This window comes from Parus major, chromosome 3 (assembly GCF_001522545.3).
Source record: "Parus major isolate Abel chromosome 3, Parus_major1.1, whole genome shotgun sequence".
Classification (NCBI taxonomy): Eukaryota; Metazoa; Chordata; class Aves; order Passeriformes; family Paridae; genus Parus; species Parus major.
In genome coordinates this window covers 77,709,322-77,719,034 of record NC_031770.1, presented here as the reverse complement: position 1 = coordinate 77,719,034, position 9,713 = coordinate 77,709,322, and the positions used below count along the sequence as shown (strand labels likewise).

Genomic DNA, 9,713 nt, shown 5'->3' with positions numbered 1-9,713 from the left:
TAACAAGCAAACAAATCCAGCATGGTTGAATTTTATAGTTTGGCTACTGTTAGGCTCTACCCTGATGGGAGCCTAAATCCACTGATGCTCTTTGGACCTGAGCTGCTTGGCAGCAGAAGGGGATGAGCAGGGAACAAAGTAGCCCAAATGCAAGATGCTCAGATGTATGCAGAGAATGCAACATGACAAACTGCTAGGTTTGGTTAAATTGGGACTGTTAATTATAGCAGTTTAAATTGGGTTCTGACTCAGATTTTGAATTTGTAGTGGCAAGATGACAGCCTGGAGAAGGTGGTTGTAAATGGCTGACTCAGAGGATGATGATCAGCACGACAGTGCCTTCTGCCTGTGCTAGTACTATGTGTTTATAGGGGAGATGTTATAAGGTGACGGTAACCAGTTCAGCTCCACCCCTTGATCTGTTCACCAGGCATTATGGAGACTGGAAAGACCAAGAGAGCAAATGGAGGAAGGAGCATATTAATTGGGTGAGTACAAAATGGCAATCCACCATCTCTTTGGTGCTCTCTCCTCTTCTTTCCACATGTAATGATGGTTTTCCAGATTCTTCTGTAGGCATCCAGCTGCTTCTCACTTGAGTCGATGAAATGGCTTCTAAGGGAAAGATGACTGGGAGCTTGGTGTCTCCATGCAGGGGCTGCCAAGAGGATGGACACTTGGGAGAAAATCTCTCTGATAAGAAGGTTGGAAAACCTGCTTTAATTTCTGACCAAATTATGCAAAAATTGAACACTGGTCCTGAAAATACCAGATGCTCACAACTCCGGTGTCTTTCCTCTCCCCAAAGTGCTTTTTTTCTACCAGTTGTCCTTGAAGTACTTTTAAGTCATGCTTTTATGCAAAATGCAAATGTCCAAGATTCCTTTCCCTGTGTACTAATATGGATTAGCTCAGCTGTTCAATTGGTTGTTGAAATTCATTTGCAAGCATTGTAGGTGACTAAGTTTCATAACTGTAATTTGTGAGTTACAAACAGGGGTCAAAAATCTAATTCCACAAGAATAATGTGGCTAACCCATGCTTTGATCTTTGAAATCCTTATACCAGTGCTTGGCTGAGGGCACTGTCAGCCAGCCTGCGAACGGGGAGTGGGGAGGATTTGTTACAAACTACTTGTGACTGAGCTAGAAGCCAGGAAGTGCATGCACTAACATCACTTATCGGTTGCTTGTAGAAATTATATATAGAACCTGAAATAATTGTCTTCAGATCTCTAACTCTGCTCTAATAATTGCTAGAATTGAGAGACTAATATATTCAATAAATTACTTTTTTCATCCATTGAATAGCTGAGAACAGATTGTGATTCCCCAGTCTATTTGCTATTCAAATGAATTCAACAGATACCTTTTCTAATCTTTAACACTGTGGACTGAGAGCAAATATCCACGGCATGTAGTGGCTGGTGCTTTGATAAATCATTTGCATCACTGCTGTTTCCTGACAGGAACACTGTGCAGATACCTCAGCTGAATCCTTGTTTATGTAAGCATACAACTGGGTTTTCAGAAGAACTTCCATATCTGGCTTTAAAAACTGTTTCCTCTTGCCTTTTTTTTGTCATCGCTATTTTGTTACCAAAGATCTAAACAAAAGGAATTTAGATGGGGCCAAAGCAAACTTATTTACTCATTTTCCCCCCATCAAATATCTATTAACACACAGTGATTGAGGCCATGATGCAGAAAGGTGATTTATGATAGGCATAGCTTTCAATGTGCTGTCATGCTCCCATTTAATTCTGTGTGACTGTGCAAGCAAAAAATGAAGTATGAGCATTTTCTTGGGAAGATCAGGACCTAAGCAAAGATTATCTGAAAACATTCTGAATTATTCAGTTCCAGTAATCACTGTTTGAATACTCCTCCTGAAAGAACTACGTCAGCCATCATAGTTTCACTGTGCTGTAGACAACCTAAAAAATGGAATGCTGATACTATTTCCCTGTGCAAACAAAACAACAAATAGAACAGTGAGCATCTGCAAGCATATGCAGTCTGTAAGGGGACATGCCAAAGAGACACTGACCCTGGACAAAGAAACAGTCATTGCAAATTTCCCAGAGGTTGCCAATGGGATTTTTTACAATGTAATTTATTTCACCAACCAATGCTTCCTTTTTTTTTTTTTTTTTTCCAGAATAATTTTTTTTTTTTTGAGGTAAGCAAGAACATTTCTCAAGGGCTCCCAGGGGAATTTCACAGAGTTTGGACTGCTTGTAGCTGAGATGAGGAGAAGGATGGGCAGAGACCTATCTGTCTGAGACCATGTCACCCTATTTATAAATCCACAGCAGGATTCCTGCAGGTAACACCAGGAAGCCTGACTGCTGGCAAAAAGAAAACTCTGATCTTCAAGTGTTAATTGAACTGTAGTTATAATTTCCACAGCAACAACACACAGCTTCCTAGGAAATATTCTTGTGTTGGGTGAACACTTCCTTGGTGGCTTTTGTGCCACTGCTTTCCAGTTTGGGAGCCCATTCCTGTAACCAAAGGTGTTCTTTCAGAGAAAGCCTGCTCTGTGGAGGAGCCATACAGTTCCATTACACAAACTTAATCCAATTCTCAGACCCTGCTGTGAAAGAGATGTTCTGAAGATGGGGAGAAACCCTCTAGCAAAGGCATCAAATCAGTGGAGTGCCTTTTCCCAGACATTAATGTATGCTTAGCCATATGAGAAATGTTCTAACCTACATTTGTGCCTGAAACAACTCAGTTGGAGGAAGGAACAAGGCATAGGTACAGAGATTTACAGTTTTTGATGTCCTCCAGGGTAGAGATGTAGTGACAGATTGCCCAGTCAGAGAGTGTGAGAGATGGAAAGATAAGATATCCCCTTCAGATCAGCCTGCAGTCTGGGTGAGCAGCTCTGTTACTGTCTATGGCCATTTGTTTCTTTTTCTCCTACACATGCTATCCATCCAGTTATGGTATATTATGTTGGTATATATGGTATATTCACCTTTCCCCCCGCCCCCCTGAGTGCATTTGTGTCTGTGTTTGCACCACAGAAGACATTCAGGGTATTTAAACCACAGATAGCCAAGCTCTTCCTCTGGGAAGCTACAATCAACATTGCCAAACTCCAAACTGAAATGCTTCCACTACAATCAGCAATTTGAAGCAAGCTGGGAAGGGTTCCCTGTGCCAGAGTTGCTCCTGCCCAAAGTCTTGCTGTGGTGGAGAGGGTCCACGTGGTGGAAGCCCTTAGAGAAATCAGTTTCTGCCTCCTTACTGTGGTGAAGCAGTGCAGTGGATGGAGGAGGCTGGGTGGTTCCAGAAGCTGAATGCTGCTCTGAAAAATAAAAAAAAAAGTCAGGGGGCAAAGAAAATAAAATAACCAGAATACCCCAACACTCAGGTGGGCAGGAGGCAAATGGGGAGTGAGTGGCAAGAAGGGCTGGCAGGTGCTGCTGGTCGTGTGAGCGTCACTGGAGGGCACATTCTCAGCTTTTTGTGCTTGTTGCACCTTCTTGGGGCCGATGGCCTGCAGCAAAGTGGCCATAAAAGCCAGCATTGTTTCATAGCATTTACTCAGTCACGCTTGAAGGGTTTCTACATGTTTGTTAGAGGTTGGAAGAAAAAAATAGTGACTGAAAAACATAAGGCAAACCCTCGGGGTAGATGTATTCTGTGAGACAGTGTAATCTTGTCCTGCTGCTTACCAGCTTTGCACCTGGTTAACTCTAGGTCAGAATGAAACTATATAGTCAGAAGTGATTATTTGTGACCCCAGACAAGAACACGACCTTTCTATCTTTAGACTCCATTGAAATGGCAATACCCTGATTATGGAATATTTCTCAGCTAATTAGGAATGCAGGCTCTACAGGTCACTGGGAGTTCATACTATTCCCCTGGCATAAGCAGATGTCTTCAAGATAAACTTGTACTAAACACATCAACAGCTCCACACTATCTCATATGCACTGGGAAAAAAAAAAAATAAGGAGAAAAAAAAGAGAGAGAGCATCTCACCCAAGCCTAAAGAGCCAGATGACTTCAAAAGCTGGATATTAATTTATGAACATTAAGTAAATAATTGCCTTTCAGGTAGTGGCTCCTGGGCTCTATAGCACATAGCTGCCAATATATAAACAGGACTTACTGGGGAGGTGCAAATCTGAGGCCAAGAAGCCTGTAATTCCTGCAGAGCTGTGCAGGATTCATGCAGGGCCAATGTGGGTATCTGTGCTGTGCTCCCAGCTTGGAGGAGTTAGGGAGCACAGCACATAGGCACTACAGTAACCATCATCACAAGAGCCTGTACAAACTTGGTGCAGCAATATCTTCATTTCTGTTTCTACCTGCCCTCTATTTTTGTCTTATTCTTCACTCTATTTCCCCTCCCAGACCCACTACAGGCTTCCTGATTGCCTCCCAGCTGCTAGCCAAATCCTACATTCCCCTTTATATCTCCTTAATCTTTCCTTGTCTGCCTTAAACAAACCCTTACATGTCTTCTAAACTTTATTCTCTACTGCTCTGCTCCTTGCCTGATCTATTTTCCCATTTCTCATTCAGATGGATGTCATATTCCAGTTGCAGTTTGTCCAGGATTCCCTTCTACTCATTGTTCTTGCTATAATTTCCCCTTGTACAGCAAAGGACTGCTTTGCAAAGAAAACTGGTCATGTTTCCTGCTGAACTTACCTGCCTCTGCCCTCCCATCAATCTTCTCTGTACCAACAGCTGTGATTCAGCTGGCAAGCACCACACACTCTTCAAATACGTGCTCAAGGGAGGAGAGTCCTGCTGGCATTGCAGTGCCAGCAGAGAAGCTGTGTGACAGCCTCTCTTTCTCTGAGCAGCCACTATGTCTGTACCGTCCCAGAACAACACTTTTACTTTCCCAAAAATAGCGAGTATTTTATTTTGTTGGCCAAGCAGGAAAGCTGAATCTTTCTCATGCTCATGGCTTATAATTCTTCGTGTGACAGGTCATGATGGCGAAGGCATCTGCTTTGCTCTTTGGGAAGCAATTGAATTTCATCTGCTGTATTACAGAGTGCTGTTCAACAAGGTAGCTGATGTTGGAGCTGCCGTCCTGGCCATTTTCCGGGAGGATGATATACTGCCTAGCTGCTCCCAGCCTGCACAATGAACACTGTAAGCACACCCCTTGTATGGTTTTATCCTGCAGGACACTGAGGCGTTCGCAGCTGACGGAGATGCAGGATAGCATCAGCGATCCTTCAAGTGCTGAGCTGGGATTTTGTCCGCCCTGCCGCACCGCCGTTTTCACACGAAAAGGAGTGATAAATAACAGTCCTTATGTGCCTCTACCTGGAGATCCATGGGGTGAATCTTCCCCTTTTGTCTGTGGCACTAGAGAGACAGAGATATGCAGGGGTATACATGAGAAGCCCTGGAGGGGTAAGGGACACACCCAAAGCCAATGTTAGTTGTGTGTAGCAGGCACACAACAACCTGTTTTTCTGCATGGGAAAGGGAAAGGGAAAGGGAAAGGGAAAGGGAAAGGGAAAGGGAAAGGGAAAGGGAAAGGGAAAGGGCAGCACATGTACCCCATCCTGGAGTGAGCGTTATGCACCTGGTGGAGCTAGGGAAGCTGGCAGGAGAAGGTAGGGGACTGCAGAAAGCCATGCACTCATGCCAGAATTGAACTCAAGCAGATTTGTATAGGCTGCTCACCCCAGGATGGGGTACATGTGCTGCCCTTTCCCTTTCTGGTGAAGAAAAACAGGTTCTTCTGTCACCATACCTCTTCCTCAACCCAGCAGACACATCTGCACACAGCTGGTCAGGAGACAGGAGGGACAGCCAGGGACTCGCTGTGGTACCTGTATTTCCCTTCTCATTAGCAGAGCACCATCTCTGATTTCTGTTTTATTGCCTTGACTTCCTTAACACCATTGCTTGTGTGAACAATAACATTCTAATGCCAGCAGTATTAAGGCACTGCAGTAAATAGGGGCATTTTTAACTCTGAGCCATTATTCTCTCTTTACTAGGAGAGTTTATGTATTGTTCAAAACTGAAAGACTGAAAATACAGTAGGAAAACAATTTATCAGTGGCACTTGTGATGTCTGTTAAAAATGTGTGGGCTACTGAAGGGGAAACATCTCATCTGCCATGTAAAGGAAATTCAAAGATATCAGCCTCTGAAAAATATGACCCAGGCACTGAACAGGTCTTATTCTATATCCTCAAACACAGACATGATACAGTGTAGGGACAGGGCTTTTTCCAATTGTTATCTCTTTAAACAAACAAATATATATATTTTTTTATATTTTATAATTATAAACATATAATATGTTTATATATAATACCTTTCTGCAGATGACTGCCTTTCCTTCTTTATTGTCAGCAAAGATAGAGATATTTTGACTGGTGGAGTCATTCAGGTGTGGAGAAACTCCAGAATGGATCAGCATGTCCTGCTCAGAGTTTTATGTGGCTCCTAAATGCCCCCAAAGTTGCCTCTTCTTCAGGCTGAGAAAGTGAGGTCCCTCAGCACATCCTCGTGGGGCCAGTGCTTCTAACCATTTCGCTGGTACTCTGAATTTGTTCCCATTTACTGGTGCCTTTCCTACATATCAAGGAGCTCAGGACTGGATGCAGTAACTGATGTGGTGTCATGAGTAAAGAGGAATAATCCCTTGCCTTCAGCTCCCCAGCAGGGAGACGCTCACCACTATCACCTGCATCACGTGGAAATACATTTCCATGATAAATGCTAGTAGCAGGCAGATAGGTAATGATGTCCTAGTGATTTGTTTGTTCCAGTTGTGTCCTCAATGGATTACAAATTCTCAAGGCCTCTACATATTTTGGGGGAAAGCATAAATGTTTTCTTCAAGTGTCATGTTGGCCTTTGGAAGTCTAACATCACTGTCTGGTCTCCTCTGACACAAAGGGAAACTGTCTCTAAAATATCCCTCCTTTTCATTAATAATAGTCTTAAATAGACTTTGGTGTCACAGCAGCAGAGTAGGTTACATATTTAATATCATTTAGCTTTCATAGTGGACCTGTGAGACAGAAAACCAGTCTCTTTTTGAATTTATGACTATGCAAATGAGGCATGGAGAAATGAATAGATTTATAGATAGAAACGCTGTCACAGAATAGGAGCCTGAACTCATATCTGCTCAGCTATCATGCTCTCTGTTCTGGCTGTTTCTTCTTTCCTGCTTCTATTTTGGTGTCATGTTGCCTTCATGGATGAGATGTCTTGTGTCACTGACTCTTGTCGAGATGTGCAGCAAGATGCAATCTGATCCCACACACCCATGCAAGGAGGAAAGCACTTGGGTTAATCTATCAGCTCATCAAAACTGAAAGCCCCAAGGGATGCTGAACTTTTTCATGTCCTTTTTTTCTTATGTTGCCTTGAAATGAGCTGATTTTTCATGCTATAAAATGACAATACAAAAGAATGCAGAAAGTTAATTCTTCAAATGCTGATCCAGGAGTACTAGTGGAATAAACACAATCTTCCTTTTATCTATTCTTCTGTTTGGTTTCAGCATCAAACCTTCTCTGTCCCTCTTTGCCTTGTTTCAGTGCACAAATCATACATGGATCTCTCCAGCTCCCGCTCCCTATTTCATTTAAAAAATGGAATATGAAAGGTGTGCAGAAGCCCTGGAGGGAAGTGACACAAACCCAGATGTTGTACGATCTACGTCCCAGCTGCAACGAGCCTGCATGTGGCAGCTGCTTTTGCACAGCCATCAACAACAGCAGCTGGAGGGGCTCTGCTGTTAATGGCTCATCCCCCAGGAAGGAGCTAGTGTGAAGAAAACCAGCAGGCTTTATGTACAGGATATCACATTGCTATGCTTTGTGTTTCGGTTTTGTTATAAAGCAAGCAAGAACCTAGAGAAAAAGAAAGCAAAATTAGATATGGTTTCCCTAAAAGTGCCATGAGATATTGCTCCCTGCTCCCTGATTAAGCCCCTTCCCTTTCTGATTCAGTCCATAGGAGATCAAGGTATTTGTTACTGTATGAACTAGTCTAAATACCTTTCCTAAGGCAGTAAAAAAATAAAAGTGGTCTAAAAGCAAAATGAAAATGAAAAAAGAATCACGAGCTTTAGAGCCTGTCCAGTGAATGCATATTTCTAGTGGGATTTTTTTCTCATCCTCAAAGAAAAAGGCATATTTTAGGACAAATAAAACAAAATAGAGGTTTACATCCTCACTAAAGAAAAAGAAGTTTCCACCTTCATTGTCACTGTGTTTTGATATATGTTTAGTTGTGTTATATCCTAGGATCATCTAATTTCCATATAAAGTGTAGCTACTTTCAGTTTTACATATAGTGTTCAGGAGAGACTTTTGATTTGTGTGCCCTAGGGTAGACCTGAGAAATGCATAATTTTCCTTAAGTCCCTTCTGTCATGCACCATCAGTAAATTCCTGTACAGATTACAACATGGATGTTTAGTCAGAGGTCTGCACTCCCACGGAGGAGAGTGGGAGGGATAATAATAAATGTGTGGACCGAAGTGGAAAAAAAAAGGTAAAATAAAAGAGAGGAAGAGAGAGAGAAATTCCATTAAGAAAGGTTACTGAATCAAGAAGAATTTATCAAAAGTAGACTGGTGAGAGTGGCTCTTGAATTTTTATGAATTTGTGGGGCACACTAGTCAGTCTACTTTGGACTGTAATTTCAGGTAATAGAAGAATTGGGACCACTAGGGCATAGTCTGTCACTGTTTCTAATCTCCACTGCTCTGGAACAACAGTTACACATCAATTCAATTAATCACCAGTGATAACAAAAGTTGTTTTTTTCCCACTTTAGAAATGTTTCTGGGTTTTTTTTTTAAATTTTGTTTTGTTAGTGCAGAACTTTATCAGACACAATTTCTTTTTCCCCTGCGAAGAAAAGCTTATGAAGTTCATTTATACAGAGAGCATAAATCCTATCTCCTACTGTTTTCCCCTGTAACCTAACATGAAATATGGCTTATAGCTCAACTAATTCTCAACATTTAGTGCAAACTGATGAAAGTAGTTCATCACTCACAGGGATGCACCAGGCTTGCAGCAGCACATACAGACCAGGAAAGGTGCACACAGCAGCATCATGGCATGACACATACAGTCTCAGATATACCAAAGCAGCCAGGTATCTTCATGACGTTCACTGGGGATATATACCATTAAAAAATGAGTGCTTCCCATTTCACAGCAACACCGTCTCTCTTCCTTGTCACTCTTTCCCCTCCCCAGATTTATCTTCTTCTTTTAATGACTCCCTTTTTTCAATTTGTGTCTCTCTCTGACAGATAATACTTTGTCTCCTTGTTCTCTGGGCTTGGTGTGTGTCTTGCCTTGTTTGCTGCTCATTATTTGCACTATTTATTTGCTGGATGTAGATACAAGAACTCGCCCATAATCAGTTCAATAATTCCACTTCAAAACAAGCCATTCTGCTGCCACATAAAATCCTGACAATTCACTCTCCACCAGCCCAGGTGGGTCTGGCTATTGCATATTAGCTGTGCTGCAACATCATCCTCTTTCCCTTGCCTCCTACACTTTAATTCACTATTAGATTCACCTTGCCAAGTTTTACCCTCAGCTGCATCACTGCAATGGGAAGGTGCGGGAAGGGAAGGGAAGGTGCGGGAAGGGAAGGGAAGGGAAGGTGCGGGAAGGGAAGGGAAGGGAAGGTGCGGGAAGGGAAGGTGCGGGAAGGGAAGGTGCGGGA

The 9,713-nt window shown here is 42.5% G+C and overlaps 1 long non-coding RNA gene across 1 annotated transcript in view; it reads left to right on the top strand.

Annotated features, from left to right (window-relative positions):
- The first annotated feature begins 305 nt into the window (after positions 1 to 305).
- The window catches only part of LOC107201708, a 75,863-nt gene continuing 66,455 nt past the window's right edge, over positions 306 to 9,713 (top strand). The window contains exon 1 of the long non-coding RNA XR_001520369.2: positions 306 to 488. This is a non-coding gene — a long non-coding RNA (uncharacterized LOC107201708). The remainder of the gene's footprint in view (positions 489 to 9,713) is intronic.